This window comes from Ascaphus truei, unplaced genomic scaffold (assembly GCF_040206685.1).
Source record: "Ascaphus truei isolate aAscTru1 unplaced genomic scaffold, aAscTru1.hap1 HAP1_SCAFFOLD_453, whole genome shotgun sequence".
In the NCBI taxonomy this organism is placed as follows: domain Eukaryota; kingdom Metazoa; phylum Chordata; class Amphibia; order Anura; family Ascaphidae; genus Ascaphus; species Ascaphus truei.
Genome location: NW_027456784.1, coordinates 1 through 19,398, shown reverse-complemented (window position 1 = coordinate 19,398; position 19,398 = coordinate 1). Strand labels below are relative to the sequence as shown.

General features: G+C 61.6%; 1 pseudogene; it reads right to left on the bottom strand.

Annotated features, from left to right (window-relative positions):
• LOC142484887 (beta-arrestin-2-like) overlaps nt 1–16,864 on the bottom strand; it is a 37,665-nt pseudogene extending 20,801 nt beyond the window's left edge.
• Nucleotides 16,865–19,398: the final 2,534 nt, after the last annotated feature.

Genomic DNA, 19,398 nt, shown 5'->3' with positions numbered 1-19,398 from the left:
GGGTGTTAGGGTATATAGGGAGAGGTATTAGCAGCGGGATGTTAGGGTGTATAGGGAGAGGTATTAGCAGCGGGATGTTAGGGTGTATAGGGAGAGATATTAGCAGTGGGATGTTAGGGTGTATAGGGAGAGGTATTAGCAGCGGGATGTTAGGGTGTATAGGGAGAGGTATTAGCAGCAGGATGTTAGGGTGTATAGGGAGAGGTATTAGCAGCGGGATGTTAGGATGTATAGGGAGAGGTATTAGCAGCGGGATGTTAGGGTGTATAGGGAGAGGTATTAGCAGCGGGGTGTTAAGGTGTATAGGGAGAGGTATTAGCAGCGGGGTGTTAGGGTGTATATAGGGAGAGGTATTAGCAGTAGGGTGTTAGGGTGTATAGGGAGAGGTATTAGCAGCGGGATGTTAGGGTGTATAGGGAGAGGTATTAGCAGCGGGGTGTTAGGGTGTATAGGGAGAGGTATTAGCAGTAGGGTGTTAGGGTGTATAGGGAGAGGTATTAGCAGCGGGATGTTAGGGTGTATAGGGAGAGGTATTAGCAGCGGGATGTTAGGATGTATAGGGAGAGGTATTAGCAGCGGGATGTTAGGGTGTATAGGGAGAGGTATTAGCAGCGGGGTGTTAGGGTGTATAGGGAGAGGTATTAGCAGCGGGATGTTAGGGTGTATAGGGAGAGGTGTTAGCAGCGGGATGTTAGGGTGTATAGGGAGAGGTATTAGCAGCGGGGTGTTAGGGTGTATAGGGAGAGGTATTAGCAGTGGGGTGTTAGGGTGTATAGGGAGAGGTATTAGCAGCAGTGTGTTAGGGTGTATAGGGAGAGGTATTAGCAGCGGGATGTTAGGGTGTATAGGGAGAGATATTAGCAGCAGGGTGTTAGGGTGTATAGGGAGAGGTATTAGCAGCAGTGTGTTAGGGTGTATAGGGAGAGGTATTAGCAGCGGGATGTTAGGGTGTATAGGGAGAGATATTAGCAGCAGGATGTTAGGGTGTATAGGGAGAGATATTAGCAGTGGGATGTTAGGGTGTATAGGGAGCGGTATTAGCAGCGGGGTGTTAGGGTGTATAGGGAGAGGTATTAGCAGTGGGGTGTTAGGGTGTATAGGGAGAGGTATTAGCAGCAGTGTGTTAGGGTGTATAGGGAGAGGTATTAGCAGCGGGATGTTAGGGTGTATAGGGAGAGATATTAGCAGCAGGGTGTTAGGGTGTATAGGGAGAGGGTATTAGCAGCGGGATGTTAGGGTGTATAGGGAGAGGTATTAGCAGCAGTGTGTTAGGGTGTATAGGGGAGGTATTAGCAGCGGGGTGTTAGGGTGTATAGGGAGAGGTATTAGCAGCGGGATGTTAGGGTGTATAGGGAGAGGTATTAGCAGCGGGATGTTAGGGTGTATAGGGAGAGATATTAGCAGCAGGATGTTAGGGTGTATAGGGAGAGGTATTAGCAGCGGGGTGTTAGGGTGTATAGGGAGAGGTATTAGCAGCGGGGTGTTAGGGTGTATAGGGAGAGGTATTAGCAGCGGGATGTTAGGGTGTATAGGGAGAGGTATTAGCAGCAGGATGTTAGGGTGTATAGGGAGAGGTATTAGCAGCGGGATGTTAGGGTGTATAGGGAGAGGTATTAGCAGCGGGATGTTAGGGTGTATAGGGAGAGGTATTAGCAGCGGGATGTTAGGGTGTATAGGGAGAGGTATTAGCAGCAGGATGTTAGGGTGTATAGGGAGAGGTATTAGCAGCGGGATGTTAGGGTGTATAGGGAGAGATATTAGCAGCAGGATGTTAGGGTGTATAGGGAGAGGTATTAGCAGCAGGGTGTTAGGGTGTATAGGGAGAGGTATTAGCAGCGGGATGTTAGGGTGTATAGGGAGAGGTATTAGCAGCAGGATGTTAGGGTGTATAGGGAGAGGTATTAGCAGCGGGTGTTAGGGTGTATAGGGAGAGGTATTAGCAGCGGGGTGTTAGGGTGTATAGGGAGAGGTATTAGCAGCGGGGTGTTAGGGTGTATAGGGAGAGGTATTAGCAGCGGGATGTTAGGGTGTATAGGGAGAGGTATTAGCAGCGGGTGTTAGGGTGTATAGGGAGAGGTATTAGCAGCGGGGTGTTAGGGTGTATAGGGAGAGGTATTAGCAGCGGGATGTTAGGGTGTATAGGGGAGAGGTATTAGCAGCGGGATGTTAGGGTATATAGGGAGAGGTATTAGCAGCGGGTGTTAGGGTGTATAGGGAGAGGTATTAGCAGCGGGGTGTTAGGGTGTATAGGGAGAGGTATTAGCAGCGGGGGTGTTAGGGAGTATAGGGAGAGATATTAGCAGCAGTAAGGCGGGGGTTGATGCCACTTTATAGATAATTGGTGACATGTAGGGGTCGCACACACGGGGGGGGGAGGGGAGGGGGTTACAGTCACTTGTCACCTTCCCGGTGTCCTCGGGGCCTGGCTGCAGCGTCACTGAACATGGCAAATTCTGAGGGATCTAAAGAAACCGGATATATTGTTATTAAAAGGTTGAGGATGGAGGAAAAGTGGGGGGGGGGGGGAGGGGGGAGATAGAAAAGAGGAGAGAGAAAAGGGAGGGGAGCGAGAAAAAAAGGGGGGGAGAGAAGAGGGTGGAGGGTAGACAGGAGGGAGAGGGGGGAAGAGAGGAGGGAGGGTGGAGAGAGTAGGGAGGGAGGGGGGGGAGAGAGTAGGGAGGGAGGGGGGAGAGAGGAGGGGGGAGAGAGTAGGGAGGGAGGGGGGGGAGAGAGTAGAGAGGGAGGGGGGGGAGAGAGTAGGGAGGGAGGGGCAGAGAGAGGGAGGGGGGGGGGGCAGAGAGAGGGCGGGGGGCTGAGAGAGGGAGGGGGGGCCGAGAGAGAGAAGGGGAAGATGGAGTGAGGGAGCGGGTGAGTGGGGGGCGGGTGTCACACTGATGGTGAAGTAGAAGGGGGAGGGAGACGGGACGGAGACGGGAGGGAGGGAGTGGGAGTGGGGAGCGGGTGTCACACTGACGGTGAAGTAGAAGGGGGGAGGGAGACGGGAGGGAGACGGGGGGAGGGAGACGGGGGGAGGGAGACGGGAGGGAGGGAGACGGGGAGGGAGGGAGACGGGAGGGAGACGGGAGGGAGGGAGACAGACGGGAGGGAGTGGGGAGTGGGAGTCCCACTGACGGTCAAGAAGAAGGGGGAGGGAGACGGGAGGGAGACGGGGAGAGGGGAGCGGGTGTCACACTGACGGTGAAGTAGAAGTGGGAGGGAGACGGGAGGGGGGGAGACGGGAGGGAGGGAGACGGGGAGTGGGGAGCGGGAGGGAGGGAGACGGGGAGTGGGAGTCCCACTGACGGTGAAGTAGAAGGGGGAGGGAGACGGGAGGGAGTGTGAGTGGGGGGCGGGTGTCACACTGACGGTAAAGTAGAAGGGGGAGGGAGACGGGAGGGAGGGAGTGGGAGTGGGGGGCGGGTGTCACACTGACGGTGAAGTAGAAGGGGGGAGGGAGACGGGAGGGAGTGGGAGTGGGGGGCGGGTGTCACACTGACGGTGAAGTAGAAGGGGGAGGGAGACGGGAGGGAGGGAGACGGGAAGGAGGGAGTGGGGAGCGGGTTGTCACACTGACGGTGAAGTAGAAGGGGGGGGGAGACGGGAGGGAGGGAGTGGGAGTGGGGGGCGGGTGTCACACTGACGGTGAAGTAGAAGGGGGAGGGAGACGGGAGGGAGGGAGTGGGAGGGAGATGGGGGGAGTGGGCGTGGGGGGCGGGTGTCACACTGACGGTGAAGTAGAAGGGGGGAGGGAGGGAGACGGGAGGGAGGGAGACGGGAGGGAGTGGGGAGCGGGTGTCGCACTGACGGTGAAGTAGAAGGGGGAGGGAGACGGGAGGGAGGGAGACGGGAGGGAGGGAGTGGGAGTGGGGGGCGGGTGTCCCACTGACGGTGAAGTAGAAGGGGGAGGGAGACGGGAGGGAGACGGGAGGGAGGGAGTGGGAGTGGGGGGGCGGGTGTCACACTGACGGTGAAGTAGAAGGGGGAGGGAGACGGGAGGGAGACGGGAGGGAGGGAGTGGGAGTGGGGGGCGGGTGTCACACTGACGGTGAAGTAGAAGGGGGAGGGAGACGGGAGGGAGACGGGAGGGGGGGAGTGGGGAGTGGGGGGTGGGTGTCACACTGACGGTGAAGTAGAAGGGGGAGGGAGACGGGAGGGAGACGGGGGGGGGAGTGGGGAGCGGGGAGTGGGGAGCGGGAGTCGCACTGTCGGTGAAGTAGAAGGGGGAGGGAGACAGGAGGGAGACGGGAGTGGGGAGTGGGGAGCGGGAGTCGCACTGACGGTGAAGTAGAAGGGGGAGGGAGACGGGAGGGAGGGGGAGTGGGGAGCGTGAGTCGCACTGACGGTGAAGTAGAAGGGGGAGGGAGACGGGAGGGAGGGGGAGGGAGTGGGGAGTGGGGAGCGGGGTGTCACACTGACGGTGAAGTAGAAGGGGAGGGAGACGGGAGGGAGACGGGAGGGAGTGGGGAGCGTGAGTCGCACTGACGGTGAAGTAGAAGGGGGGAGGGAGACGGGAGGGAGACGGGAGTGGGGAGTGGGGGGCGGGAGTCGCACTGACGGTGAAGTAGAAGGGGGAGGGGAGACGGGAGGGAGACGGGAGTTGGGAGTGGGGAGTGGGGGGCGGGAGTCGCACTGACGGTGAAGTAGAAGGGGGGAGGGAGACGGGAGGGAGACGGGAGTGGGGAGTGGGGGGGCGGGAGTCGCACTGACGGTGAAGTAGAAGGGGGAGGGAGACGGGAGGGAGACGGGAGTTGGGAGTGGGGAGTGGGGAGTGGGGGGCGGGAGTCGCACTGACGGTGAAGTAGAAGGGGGAGGGAGACGGGAGGGAGACGGGAGTTGGGAGTGGGGAGTGGGGGGGCGGGGAGTCGCACTGACGGTGAAGTAGAAGGGGGAGGGAGACGGGAGGGAGACGGGAGTTGGGAGTGGGGAGTGGGGGGCGGGAGTCGCACTGACGGTGAAGTAGAAGGGGAGGGAGACGGGAAGGAGACGGGAGTTGGGAGTGGGGAGTGGGGGGCGGGAGTCGCACTGACGGTGAAGTAGAAGGGGGTGCGCGTGGTCCCCCAGCTTCTTGATGAGGCGCTCCTGCAGACGGGTGAGGGGCTTCTTCTCCTCGGGGAGGGGGGGAAACGCCTGAAACGTGGAGATGAAAAGATCCTTCCGGAAAGAGAGGCCGAGAACATCCAGGTCCTCCCGCCCGTACCGGAAAGCGCAGGTCAGCGTCACGTACACTGGGGGGGGGGGGGGGGGAGAGGGGGGGGAGAGAGGAGAGCGCAGGTCAGCGTCACGTACACTGGGGGGGGGGGGGAGAGAGGAGAGCGCAGGTCAGCGTCACGTACACTGGGGGGGGGGGAGAGAGGAGAGCGCAGGTCAGCGTCACGTACACTGGGGGGGGGGGAGAGAGAGGAGAGCGCAGGTCAGAGTCACGTACACTGGGGGGGGGGGGAGAGAGGGGGGGGAGAGAGGAGAGCGCAGGTCAGCGTCACGTACACTGGGGGGGGGGGGGGAGAGGAGAGCGCAGGTCAGCGTCACGTACACTGGGGGGGGGGGGGAGAGAGGAGAGCGCAGGTCAGCGTCACGTACACTGGGGGGGGGGGGGGAGAGAGGAGAGCGCAGGTCAGCGTCACGTACACTGGGGGGGGGGGGGAGAGAGGAGAGCGCAGGTCAGCGTCACGTACACTGGGGGGGGGGGAGAGAGGAGAGCGCAGGTCAGCGTCACGTACACTGGGGGGGGGGGGAGAGAGGAGAGCGCAGGTCAGCGTCACGTACACTGGGGGGGGGGGAGAGAGGAGAGCGCAGGTCAGCGTCACGTACACTGGGGGGGGGGGAGAGAGGAGAGCGCAGGTCAGCGTCACGTACACTGGGGGGGGGGGAGAGGAGAGCGCAGGTCAGCGTCACGTACACTGGGGGGGGGGGGGAAGAGAGGAGAGCGCAGGTCAGCGTCACGTACACTGGGGGGGGGGGGGAGAGAGGAGAGCGCAGGTCAGCGTCACGTACACTGGGGGGGAGAGAAGGGGGGGAGAGAGGAGAGCGCAGGTCAGCGTCACGTACACTGGGGGGGGGGGGGGGAGAGAGGGGGGGGAGAGAGGAGAGCGCAGGTCAGCGTCACGTACACTGGGGGGGGAGAGAGAGTGCAGGTCAGCGTCACGTACACTGGGGGGGGAGAGAGGGGGGGGAGGAGAGCGCAGGTCAGCGTCACGTACACGGGGGGGGGGAGAGAGGAAAGGGGGTAGGAGAGAGAGGGGAGACAGAAAAGTGAAGAGGACTGAGAAAGAGAATACTTTGTCCCTCCCCCCGCAGGGCGACACAGTGACACAGACAGAAGGGAGCTATGAGACTGTCCCTCCCCCCGCAGGGTGACACAGTGACACATACAGAAGGGAGCTATGAGTCTGTCCCTCCCCCGCAGGGTGACACAGTGACACAGACAGAAGGGAGCTATGAGACTGTCCCCCCCCCCGCAGGGTGACACAGACAGAAGGGAGCTATGAGTCTGTCCCTCCCCCCGCAGGGTGACACATTGACACAGACAGAAGGGAGCTATGAGTCTGTCCCTCCCCCCGCAGGGTGACACAGTGACACAGACAGAAGGGAGCTATGAGTCTGTCCCTCCCCCCGCAGGGTGACACAGTGACACAGACAGAAGGGAGCTATGAGTCTGTCCCTCCCCCGCAGGGTGACACAGACAGAAGGGAGCTATGAGTCTGTCCCTCCCCCCCGCAGGGTGACACAGTGACGCAGACAGAAGGGAGCTATGAGTCTGTCCCTCCCCCGCAGGGTGACACAGTGACACAGACAGAAGGGAGCTATGAGTCTGTCCCTACCCCCGCAGGGTGACACAGTGACACAGACAGAAGGGAGCTGTGAGTCTGTCCCTCCCCCGCAGGGTGACACAGACAGAAGGGAGCTATGAGTCTGTCCCTCCCCCCGCAGGGTGACACAGTGACACAGACAGAAGGGAGCTATGAGTCTGTCCCTCCCCCCGCAGGGTGACACAGTGACACAGACAGAAGGGAGCTATGAGTCTGTCCCTCCCCCCGCAGGGTGACACAGTGACACAGACAGAAGGGAGCTATGAGTCTGTCCCTACCCCCGCAGGGTGAGGAGCTATGAGTCTGTCCCTCCCCCGCAGGGTGACACAGGACAGAAGGGAGCTATGAGTCTGTCCCTCCCCCCGCAGGGTGACACAGTGACACAGACAGAAGGGAGCTATGAGTCTGTCCCTACCCCCGCAGGGTGACACAGTGACACAGACAGAAGGGAGCTATGAGTCTGTCCCTACCCCGCAGGGTGACACAGTGACACAGACAGAAGGGAGCTATGAGTCTGTCCCTCCCCCCGCAGGGTGACACAGTGACACAGACAGAAGGGAGCTATGAGTCTGTCCCTCCCCCCCGCAGGGTGACACAGTGACGCAGACAGAAGGGAGCTATGAGTCTGTCCCTCCCCCCGCAGGGTGACACAGTGACACAGACAGAAGGGAGCTATGAGTCTGTCCCTCCCCCGCAGGGTGACACAGTGACACAGACAGAAGGGAGCTATGAGTCTGTCCCTCCCCCGCAGGGTGACACAGTGACACAGACAGAAGGGAGCTATGAGCCTGTCCCACCCCCCGCAGGGTGACACAGTGACACAGACAGAAGGGAGCTATGAGTCTGTCCCTCCCCCCGCAGGGTGACACAGTCACACAGACAGAAGGGAGCTATGAGCCTGTCCCTCCCCCCGCAGGGTGACACAGTGACACAGACAGAAGGGAGCTATGAGTCTGTCCCTCCCCCCCGCAGGGTGACACAGTGACACAGACAGAAGGGAGCTATGAGTCTGTCCCTCCCCCCGCAGGGTGACACAGTGACACAGACAGAAGGGAGCTATGAGCCTGTCCCTCCCCCCGCAGGGTGACACAGTGACACAGACAGAAGGGAGCTATGAGCCTGTCCCTCCCCCCGCAGGGTGACACAGTGACACAGAAGGGAGCTATGAGTCTGTCCCTCCCCCGCAGGGTGACACAGTGACACAGACAGAAGGGAGCTATGAGCCTGTCCCTCCCCCCGCAGGGGTGACACAGTGACGCAGACAGAAGGGAGCTATGAGTCTGTCCCTCCCCCCACAGGGTGACACAGTGACACAGACAGAAGGGAGCTATGAGTCTGTCCCTCCCCCGCAGGGTGACACAGTGACACAGACAGAAGGGAGCTATGAGTCTGTCCCTCCCCCCGCAGGGTGACACAGTGACACAGACAGAAGGGAGCTATGAGTCTGTCCCTCCCCCGCAGGGTGACACAGTGACACAGACAGAAGGGAGCTATGAGTCTGTCCCTCCCCCCGCAGGGTGACACAGTGACACAGACAGAAGGGAGCTATGAGCCTGTCCCTCCCCCGCAGGGTGACACAGACAGAAGGGAGCTATGAGTCTGTCCCTCCCCCGCAGGGTGACACAGTGACACAGACAGAAGGGAGCTATGAGTCTGTCCCTCCCCCCGCAGGGTGACACAGTGACACAGACAGAAGGGAGCTATGAGTCTGTCCCTCCCCCCGCAGGGTGACACAGTGACACAGACAGAAGGGAGCTATGAGTCTGTCCCCTCCCCCGCAGGGAGTGACACAGACAGAAGGGAGCTATGAGTCTGTCCCTCCCCCGCAGGGTGACACAGTGACACAGACAGAAGGGAGCTATGAGTCTGTCCCCTCCCCCCGCAGGGTGACACAGTGACACAGACAGAAGGGAGCTATGAGTCTGTCCCTCCCCCGCAGGGTGACACAGTGACACAGACAGAAGGGAGCTATGAGTCTGTCCCTCCCCCCGCAGGGTGACACAGTGACACAGACAGAAGGGAGGCTATGAGCCTGTCCCTCCCCCGCAGGGGTGACACAGACAGAAGGGAGCTATGAGTCTGTCCCTCCCCCGCAGGGTGACACAGTGACACAGACAGAAGGGAGCTATGAGTCTGTCCCTCCCCCCGCAGGGTGACACAGTGACACAGACAGAAGGGAGCTATGAGCCTGTCCCTCCCCCCGCAGGGTGACACAGTGACACAGACAGAAGGGGGCTATGAGTCTGTCCCTCCCCCCGCAGGGTGACACAGTGACACAGACAGAAGGGAGCTATGAGCCTGTCCCTCCCCCCGCAGGGTGACACAGTGACACAGACAGAAGGGAGCTATGAGTCTGTCCCTCCCCCGCAGGGTGACACAGTGACACAGACAGAAGGGAGCTATGAGTCTGTCCCTCCCCCGCAGGGTGACACAGTGACACAGACAGAAGGGAGCTATGAGTCTGTCCCTCCCCCCGCAGGGTGACACAGGACAGAAGAGGGAGCTATGAGACTGTCCCTCCCCCCGCAGGGTGACACAGTGACACAGAGAGAAGGGAGCTATGAGTCTGTCCCTCCCCCCGCAGGGGTGACACAGTGACACAGACAGAAGGGAGCTATGAGCCTGTCCCTCCCCCGCAGGGTGACACAGTGACACAGTGAGAAGGGAGCTATGAGTCTGTCCCTCCCCCCCGCAGGGTGACACAGTGACAGACAGAAGGGAGCTATGAGACTGTCCCTCCCCCGCAGGGTGACACAGTGACACAGACAGAAGGGAGCTATGAGTCTGTCCCTCCCCCCCGCAGGGTGACACAGTGACAGACAGAAGGGAGCTATGAGTCCTAGTCCCTCCCCCCGCAGGTGACACAGTGACACAGACAGAAGGGAGCTATGAGTTTGTCCCTCCACCCGCAGTGTGACACAGTGACACAGACAGAAGGGAGCTATGAGTCTGTCCCTCCCCCGCAGGGTGACACAGTGACACAGACAGAAGGGAGCTATGAGTCTGTCCCTCCCCCCGCAGGGTGACACAGTGACACAGACAGAAGGGAGCTATGAGCCTGTCCCTCCCCCGCAGGGGGTGACACAGACAGAAGGGAGCTATGAGTCTGTCCCTCCCCCGCAGGGTGACACAGTGACACAGACAGAAGGGAGCTATGAGTCTGTCCCTCCCCCCGCAGGGTGACACAGTGACACAGACAGAAGGGAGCTATGAGTCTGTCCCCTCCCCCGCAGGGTGACACAGTACACAGACAGAAGGGAGCTATGAGTCTGTCCCTCCCCCCGCAGGTGTGACACAGTGACACAGACAGAAGGGAGCTATGAGCCTGTCCCTCCCCCGCAGGGGTGACACAGACAGAAGGGAGCTATGAGTCTGTCCTCCCCCGCAGGGTGACACAGTGTACACAGACAGAAGGGGGAGCTATGAGTCTGTCCGCCTCCCCCCGCAGGGTGACACAGTGACACAGACAGAAGGGGAGCTATGAGCCTGTCCCTCCCCCCCGCAGGGTGACACAGTGACACAGACAGAAGGGAGCTATGAGTCTGTCCCTCCCCCCGCAGGGTGACACAGTGACACAGACAGAAGGGAGCTATGAGTCTGTCCCTCCCCCGCAGGGTGACACAGTGACACAGACAGAAGGGAGCTATGAGTCTGTCCCTCCCCCCGCAGGGGTGACACAGACAGAAGGGAGCTATGAGACTGTCCCTCCCCCCGCAGGGTGACACAGTGACACAGACAGAAGGGAGCTATGAGTCTGTCCCTCCCCCCCGCAGGGTGACACAGTGACACAGACAGAAGGGAGCTATGAGCCTGTCCCTCCCCGCAGGGTGACACAGTGACACAGTGAGAAGGGAGCTATGAGTCTGTCCCTCCCCCCCGCAGGGTGACACAGTGACAGACAGAAGGGAGCTATGAGACTGTCCCTCCCCCGCAGGGTGACACAGTGACACAGACAGAAGGGAGCTATGAGTCTGTCCCTCCCCCCCGCAGGGTGACACAGTGACAGACAGAAGGGAGCTATGAGCCTATCCCTCCCCCCGCAGGGTGACACAGTGACACAGACAGAAGGGAGCTATGAGTTTGTCCCTCCCCCCGCAGGGTGACACAGTGACACAGACAGAAGGGAGCTATGAGCCTGTCCCTCCCCCGCAGGGTGACACAGTGACACAGACAGAAGGGAGCTATGAGTGTGTCCCTCCCCCGCAGGGTGACACAGTGACACATACAGAAGGGAGCTATGAGTCTGTCCCTCCCCCCGCAGGGTGACACAGTGACACAGACAGAAGGGAGCTATGAGCCTGTCCCTCCCCCGCAGGGTGACACAGTGACACAGACAGAAGGGAGCTATGAGTCTGTCCCTCCCCCCGCAGGGTGACACAGTGACACAGACAGAAGGGAGCTATGAGTCTGTCCCTCCCCCCGCAGGTGACACAGTGACACAGACAGAAGGGAGCTATGAGTCTGTCCCTCCCCCCCGCAGGGTGACACAGTGACACAGACAGAAGGAGAGCTATGAGCCTGTACCTCCCCCCGCAGGGTGACACAGTGACACAGACAGAAGGGAGCTATGAGTCTGTCCCTCCCCCGCAGGGTGACACAGTGACACAGACAGAAGGGAGCTATGAGCTTGTCCCTCGCCCCGCAGGGTGACACAGTGACACAGACAGAAGGGAGCTATGAGTCTGTCCCTCCCCCCCGCAGGGTGACACAGTGACAGAGACAGAAGGGAGCTATGAGTCTGTCCATCCCCCCGCAGGGTGTGACAGTGACACAGTCAGAAGGGAGCTATGAGACTGTCCCTCCCCCGCAGGGTGACACAGTGACACAGACAGAAGGGACCTATGAGTCTGTCCCTCCCCCCGCAGGGTGACACAGTGACACAGACAGAAGGGAGCACTGAGCCTGTCCCTCCCCCCCGCAGGGTGACACAGTGACACAGACAGAAGGGAGCTATGTGTCTGTCCCTCCCCCCGCAGGGTGACAGTGACACAGACAGAAGGGAGCACTGAGCCTGTCCCTCCCCCCGCAGGGTGACACAGTGACAGACAGAAGGGAGCTACGTGTCTGTCCCTCCCACCCGCAGGGTGACAGTGACACAGACAGAAGGGAGCTATGAGTCTGTCCCTCCCCCGCAGGTGACACACTGACACAGACAGAAGGGAGCTATGAGACTGTCCCTCCCCCCGCAGGGTGACACAGACAGAAGGGAGCTATGAGACTGTCCCTCCCCCCGCAGGGTGACACAGTGACACAGACAGAAGGGAGCTATGAGTCTGTCCCTCCCCCCGCGGAGGGTGACAGAGTGACACAGACAGAAGGGAGCTATGTGACTGTCCCTCCCCCCCGCAGGGGTGACATAGTGACACAGACAGAAGGGAGCTATGAGTCTGTCCCTCCCCCCGCAGGGTGACACAGTGACACAGACAGAAGGGAGCTATGAGTCTGTCCCTCCCCCCGCAGGGTGACACAGTGACACAGACAGAAGGGAGCTATGAGCCTGTCCCTCCCCCCGCAGGGTGACACAGTGACACAGACAAAAGGGAGCTATGAGACTGTCCCTCTCCCCGCAGGGTGACACAGTGACACAGACAGAAGGGAGCTATGAGACTGTCCCTCCCCCCCGCAGGGTGACACAGTGACACAGACAGAAGGGAGCTATGAGCCTGTCCCTCCCCCGCAGGGTGACACAGTGACAGACAGAAGGGAGCTATGAGTCCTGTCCCCTCCCCCCGCAGGGTGACACAGTGACACAGACAGAAGGGGAGCTATGAGTCTGTCCCTCCCCCCGCAGGGTGACACAGTGACACAGACAGAAGGGAGCTATGAGCCTGTCCCTCCCCCCCGCATGGTGACACAGTGACACAGACAGAAGGGAGCTATGAGCCTGTCCCTCCCACCCGCATGGTGACACAGGGACACAGACAGAAGGGAGCTATGAGTCTGTCCCTCCCCCGCAGGGTGACACAGTGACACAGACAGAAGGGAGCTATGAGTCCTGTCCCTCCCCCCGCAGGGTGACACAGTGACACAGACAGAAGGGAGCTATGAGCCTGTCCCTCCCCCGCAGGGTGACACAGTGACACAGACAGAAGGGAGCTATGAGCCTGTCCCTCCCCCCCGCATGGTGACACAGTGACACAGACAGAAGGGAGGCTATGAAGCCTGTCCCCTCCCCCCGCATGGTGACACAGGGACACAGACAGAAGGGAGCTATGAGTCTGTCCCTCCCCCCGCAGGGTGACAGAGTGACACAGACAGAAGGGAGCTATGTGACTGTCCCCTCCCCCCCGCAGGGTGACACAGTGACACAGACAGAAGGGAGCTATGAGTCTGTCCCTCCCCCCGCAGGGTGACACAGTGACACAGACAGAAGGGAGCTATGAGCCTGTCCCTCCCCCGCAGGGTGACACAGACAGAAGGGAGCTATGAGTCTGTCCCTCCCCCCGCAGGGTGACACAGTGACACAGACAGAAGGGAGCTATGAGTCTGTCCCTCCCCCCGCAGGGTGACACAGTGAACACAGACAGAAGGGAGCTATGAGTCTGTCCCTCCCCCCCGCAGGGTGACACAGTGACACAGACAGAAGGGAGCTATGAGTCTGTCCCTCCCCCCCGCAGGGTGACACAGTGACACAGACAGAAGGGAGCTATGAGCCTGTCCCTCCCCCCGCAGGGTGACACAGTGACACAGACAGGAAGGGAGCTATGAGCCTGTCCCTCCCCCCGCAGGGTGACACAGTGACACAGACAGAAGGGAGCTATGAGTCTGTCCCTCCCCCCGCAGGGTGACACAGTGACACAGACAGAAGGGAGCACTGAGCCTGTCCCTCCCCCCGCAGGGTGACACAGTGACACAGACAGAAGGGAGCTATGAGTCTGTCCCCTCCCCCCGCAGGGTGACACACTGACACAGACAGAAGGGAGCTATGAGCCTGTCCCCTCCCCCCGCAGGGTGACACAGACAGAAGGGAGCTATGAGACTGTCCCTCCCCCCGCAGGGTGACACACTGACACAGACAGAAGGGAGCTATGAGACTGTCCCTCCCCCGCAGGGTGACACAGACAGAAGGAGCTATGAGACTGTCCCTCCCCCCCGCAGGGTGACACAGTGACACAGACAGAAGGGAGCTATGAGTCTGTCCCTCCCCCCGCAGGGTGACAGAGTGACACAGACAGAAGGAGAGCTATGTGACTGTCCCTCCCCCCCGCAGGGTGACACAGTGACACAGACAGAAGGGAGCTATGAGTCTGTCCCTCCCCCCGCAGGGTGACACAGTGACACAGACAGAAGGGAGCTATGAGTCTGTCCCCTCCCCCGCAGGGTGACACAGTGACACAGACAGAAGGGAGCTATGAGCCTGTCCCTCCCCCCGCAGGGTGACACAGTGACACAGACAGAAGGGAGCTATGAGCCCTGTCCCTCCCCCCCGCAGGGTGACACAGTGACACAGACAGAAGGGAGCTATGAGTCTGTCCCTCCCCCCGCATGGTGACACAGTGACACAGACAGAAGGGAGCTATGAGCCTGTCCCTCCCCCGCAGGGTGACACAGTGACACAGACAGAAGGGAGCTATGAGCCTGTCCCTCCCCCCGCATGGTGACACAGTGACACAGACAGACAGAAGGAGTCTATGAGCCTGTCCCTCCCCCCGCATGGTGACACAGGGGACACAGACAGAAGGGAGCTATGAGTCTGTCCCTGCCCCCCGCAGGGTGACAGAGTGACACAGACAGAAGGGAGCTATGTGACTGTCCCTCCCCCCCGCAGGGTGACACAGTGACACAGACAGAAGGGAGCTATGAGTCTGTCCCTCCCTCCGCAGGGTGACACAGTGACACAGACAGAAGGGAGCTATGAGTCTGTCCCTCCCCCCGCAGGTGACACAGTGACACAGACAGAAGGGAGCTATGAGTCTGTCCCTCCCCCCCCGCAGGGTGACACAGTGACACAGACAGAAGGGAGCTATGAGCCTGTCCCTCCCCCCACGCAGGGTGACACAGTGACACAGACAGAAGGGAGCTATGAGTCTGTCCCCTCCCCCCGCAGGGTGACACAGTGACACAGACAGAAGGGAGCTATGAGCCTGTCCCTCCCCCCCGCAGGGTGACACAGTGACACAGACAGAAGGGAGCTATGAGTCTGTCCCTCCCCCCGCAGGGTGACACAGTGACACAGACAGAAGGGAGCTATGAGCCTGTCCCTCCCCCCGCAGGGTGACACAGTGACACAGACAGAAGGGAGCTATGAGCCTGTCCCTCCCCCCCGCAGGGTGACACAGTGACACAGACAGAAGGGAGCTATGAGTCTGTCCCTCCCCCCGCAGGGTGACACAGTGACACAGACAGAAGGGGGCTATGAGACTGTCCCTCCCCCCGCAGGGTGACACAGTGACACAGACAGAAGGGAGCTATGAGCCTGTCCCTCCCCCCGCAGGGTGACACAGTGACACAGACAGAAGGGAGCTATGAGTCTGTCCCTCCCCCCGCAGGGTGACACAGTGACACAGACAGAAGGGAGCTATGAGCCTGTCCCTCCCCCCCGCAGGGTGACACAGTGACACAGACAGAAGGGAGCTATGAGTCTGTCCCTCCCCCCGCAGGGTGACACAGTGACACAGACAGAAGGGGGAGCTATGAGCCTGTCCCTCCCCCCCGCAGGGTGACACAGTGACACAGACAGAAGGGAGCTATGAGTCTGTCCCTCCCCCTGCAGGGTGACACAAGACACAGACAGAAGGGAGCTATGAGACTGTCCCTCCCCCGCAGGGTGACACAGTGACACAGACAGATGGGAGCTATGAGTCTGTCCCTCCCCCCCGCAGGGTGACACAGTGACACAGACAGAAGGGAGCTATGAGCCTGTCCCTCCCCCCGCAGGGTGACACAGTGACACAGACAGAAGGGAGCTATGAGCCTGTCCCTCCCCCCGCAGGGTGACACAGTGACACAGACAGAAGGGAGCTATGAGTCTGTCCCTCCCCCCCGCAGGGTGACACAGTGACACAGACAGAAGGGAGCTATGAGACTGTCCCTCCCCCCGCAGGTGACACAGTGACACAGACAGAAGGGAGCTATGAGTCTGTCCCTCCCCCCGCAGGGTGACACAGTGACACAGACAGAAGGGAGCTATGAGCCTGTCCCTCCCCCCGCAGGGTGACACAGACAGAAGGGAGCTATGAGTCTGTCCCTCCCCCCCGCAGGGTGACACAGTGACACAGACAGAAGGGAGCTATGAGTCTGTCCCTCCCCCCGCAGGGTGACACAGTGACACAGACAGAAGGGAGCTATGAGCCCTGTCCCTCCCCCCGCAGGGTGACACAGTGACACAGACAGAAGGGAGCTATGAGCCTGTCCTCCCCCCGCAGGGTGACACAGTGACACAGACAGAAGGGAGCTATGAGTCTGTCCCTCCCCCCGCAGGGTGAAATATAAAATCGGTTACCTTTCCGATCCTTCAGGTAATCGTTATCTACCAAAACCACTCCGTCTGTAAGAGAAGAGAGAGGGGGATGTGCTGTACATGTGTAGTATTCACTAGCCGTGTGCCGTGCGCCGTGCATGGGTGTTGTATGTACGATCTGTGTTCTTACCCACAGGATCCACGCGATCCAGGTGATCCACAAAGTCGCGTTTCCCCAGATACACCGTGAGCTGCAAGAGAAGGTCAGAGGTCACAGGTGAAGTCCCAGAATCCCCGGTGAGTTTAACTCCAGGGAGAGTGCGAGGAGCGACGCAGACTCTGTCTCTCCCCTCCCTGCAGTATCCGGGCCCAAACAGCCCCCTCCTCCACCAGCAACAACCACCCCAGCATTGTCAGCTCCTGCCCCCTCCCCCCTGTCGCACCCCCAATATTATGCTGCCCCCAGAAGCAGCGTCAGGCTCCCTGCTCCCCCCCCTCAACGCCCTGGCAGTGTCGGGGCCCCCCCCTCTCCAGGAATGTTACCACATTCTGCAGCTGTTTCCTGAACACCGTGATCCCGCCCGGCACCACACACCGAATCCGATCCAGGTCCAAAGCGTCCATTACAGGGGGGGGCCAACAGGGATGCCTGGGCCCGCCTCCTACCTCCCCGACTCGTCCCGCCTTCCTACCGTCCCCGACTCGTCCCGCCTCCTACCTCCCCGACTCGTCCCGCCTCCTACCCGTCCCCGACTCGTCCCCGCCTCCTACCGTCCCCGACTCGTTCCGCCTCCTACCTCCCCCGACTCGTCTCACCTCCTACCTCCCCCGGCTCGTCCCACCTCCCCGACTCCTACCTCCCCGACTTGTCCCGCCTCCTACCGTCCCCGGACTCGTTCCGCCTCTCCTACCGTCCCCGACTCGTCCCCGCCTCCTACCTCCCCCGGCTCGTCCCACCTTCCCCGACTCCTACCTCCCCGACTCGTCCCGCCTCCTACCGTCCCCGACTTCGTCCCAGCCTCCTACCGTCCCCGACTCGTCCCGCCTCCTACCTCCCCGACACGTCCCGCCTCCTACTGTCCCCAGACTCGTCCCGCCTCCTACCGTCCCCGACTTGTTCCGCCTCCTACCGTCCCCGACTCGTCCCGCCTCCTACCTCCCCGACTCGTCTCACCTCCCCCCGGCTCGTCCCGCCTCCTACCTCCCCGACTCGTCCCGCCTCCTACCTCCCCCGGCTCGTCCCACCTCCTACCCTCCCCGACTCGTCCCGCCTCCTACCTCCCCGACTTGTCCCGCCTCCCCCGGCTCGTCCCGCCTCCTACCTCCCCGACTCGTCCCGCCTCCTACCTCCCCCGACTTGTCTCCGCCTCCTACCTCCCCGACTCGTCTCACCCTCACCCTCCCCGCCTCCTACCTCCCCGACTCGTCCCGCCTCCTACCTCCCCGACTCGTCTCACCTCACCTCCCCGCCTCCTACCTCCCCGACTCGTCCCGCCTCCTACCTCCCCGACTCGTCCCGCCCTCCTACCGTCCCCCGACTCGTCCCGCCTCCTACCTCCCCGACTCGTCCCGCCCTCCTACCTATCCCCGACTCGTCTCACCTCCCCCACGGCTCGTCCCGCCTCCTATCTCCCCGACTCCGTCCCGCCTCCTACCTCCCCCGGCTTGTCCCACACCTCCTACCTCCCCGACTCGTCTCACCTCCCCGACTCGTCCCGCCTCGTCTCACCTCCCCGACTCGTCCCGCCTCCTACCTCCCCCGACCTCGTCCCGCCTTCCTACCTCCCCCGGCTCGTCCCACCAATCCCAGACATCGTCCCGCCTCCTACCTCCCCGATTCGTCTCACCTCCCCGACTCGTCCCGCCTCCTACCACCCAGACTCGTCCCGCCTACCTCCCCGACTCGTCTCACATACCCCGACTCGTCCCGCCTCCTACCTCCCCGGCTCGTCCCGCCTCCTACCTCCCCCGGCTCGTCCCGCCTCCTACCTCCCCGACTCGTCCCGCCTCCTACCTCACCACCCGGCTCGTCCCGCCTCCTACCTCCCCCGACTCGTCCCGCCTCTCCTACCTCCCCGACTCGTCTCGCCTCCTACCTCTCAGACTCGTCCCGCCTCCTACCTCCCCCCGACTCGTCCCGCCTCCTACCTCCCCGACTCGTCCCGCCTCCTACCTCCCCGACTCGTCCCAGCCTCCCTACCGTCCACCGACTCGTCCCGCCTCCTCGAATTGTCCTACTTCCCCCGACTACGTCCCGCCTCCTACCTCCCCGACTCGTCCCGCCTCCTACCTCCCCGACTTCGTTCCCGCCTCCTACCATCCCCCGACATCGTTCCGCCTCCTACCTCCCCGACTCGTCCCGCCCTCCTACCTCCCCGACTCGTCCCAGCCTCCTACCATCCTCGAACTTCGTCCTACTTCACCGATCTCGTCCCGCCTCCTACCTCCCCGACTCGTCCCGCCTCCTACCTCCCCGACTTCGTCCCGCCTCCTACCTCCCCGACTCCCTACCTTCCCGACTCGTCCCGCCCTCCTACCTTCCCGCCTCCTACCTTCCTCCAGACTCTACGTCCCGCCTTCCAGCCTCCTACCTCCCCGACTCATTCCGCCTCCTACCTCCCCGACTCGTTCCGCCTCCACCTCCCCTACCGCTCCCTCCCGACTCGTTCCGCCTCCTACCTCCCCGACCTCGTCCCGCCTCTCCTATCCTCCCCGACATCGTCCCGCCTCCTATCTCCTCGACTCGTCCTACTTCACCGACTCGTCCCCGCCTCCTACCTCCCCAACTCGTCCCGCCTCCATCCTCCCCAGACTCGTCCCTGCCTCCTACCTCCCGACTCGTCCCGCCTACCTCCGACTCGTCCCGCCTCCTACCTCCCCGACTCCTACCTTCCCGACTCGTCCCGCCTCCTACCCTTCCCGACTCCTACCTTCCCGACTCGTCCCGCCTCCTAACCTCCCCGACTACGTTCCGCCTCCCTACCTCCCCGACTTGTTCCGCCTCCTATCTCCTTGACCCGTCCCCGCCTCCTACCTTCCCTGACTCTATCCTACTTCACCGACTCGTCCCGCCTCCTACCTCCCCCGACTCGCCCAGCCCTCCTACCTCCCCGACTCGTTCCCACCACCTACCTCCCGGAACTCGCTCCGCTCCTCATACCTCCCCAACTCGCCCCGCCTCCTACCTCCTCC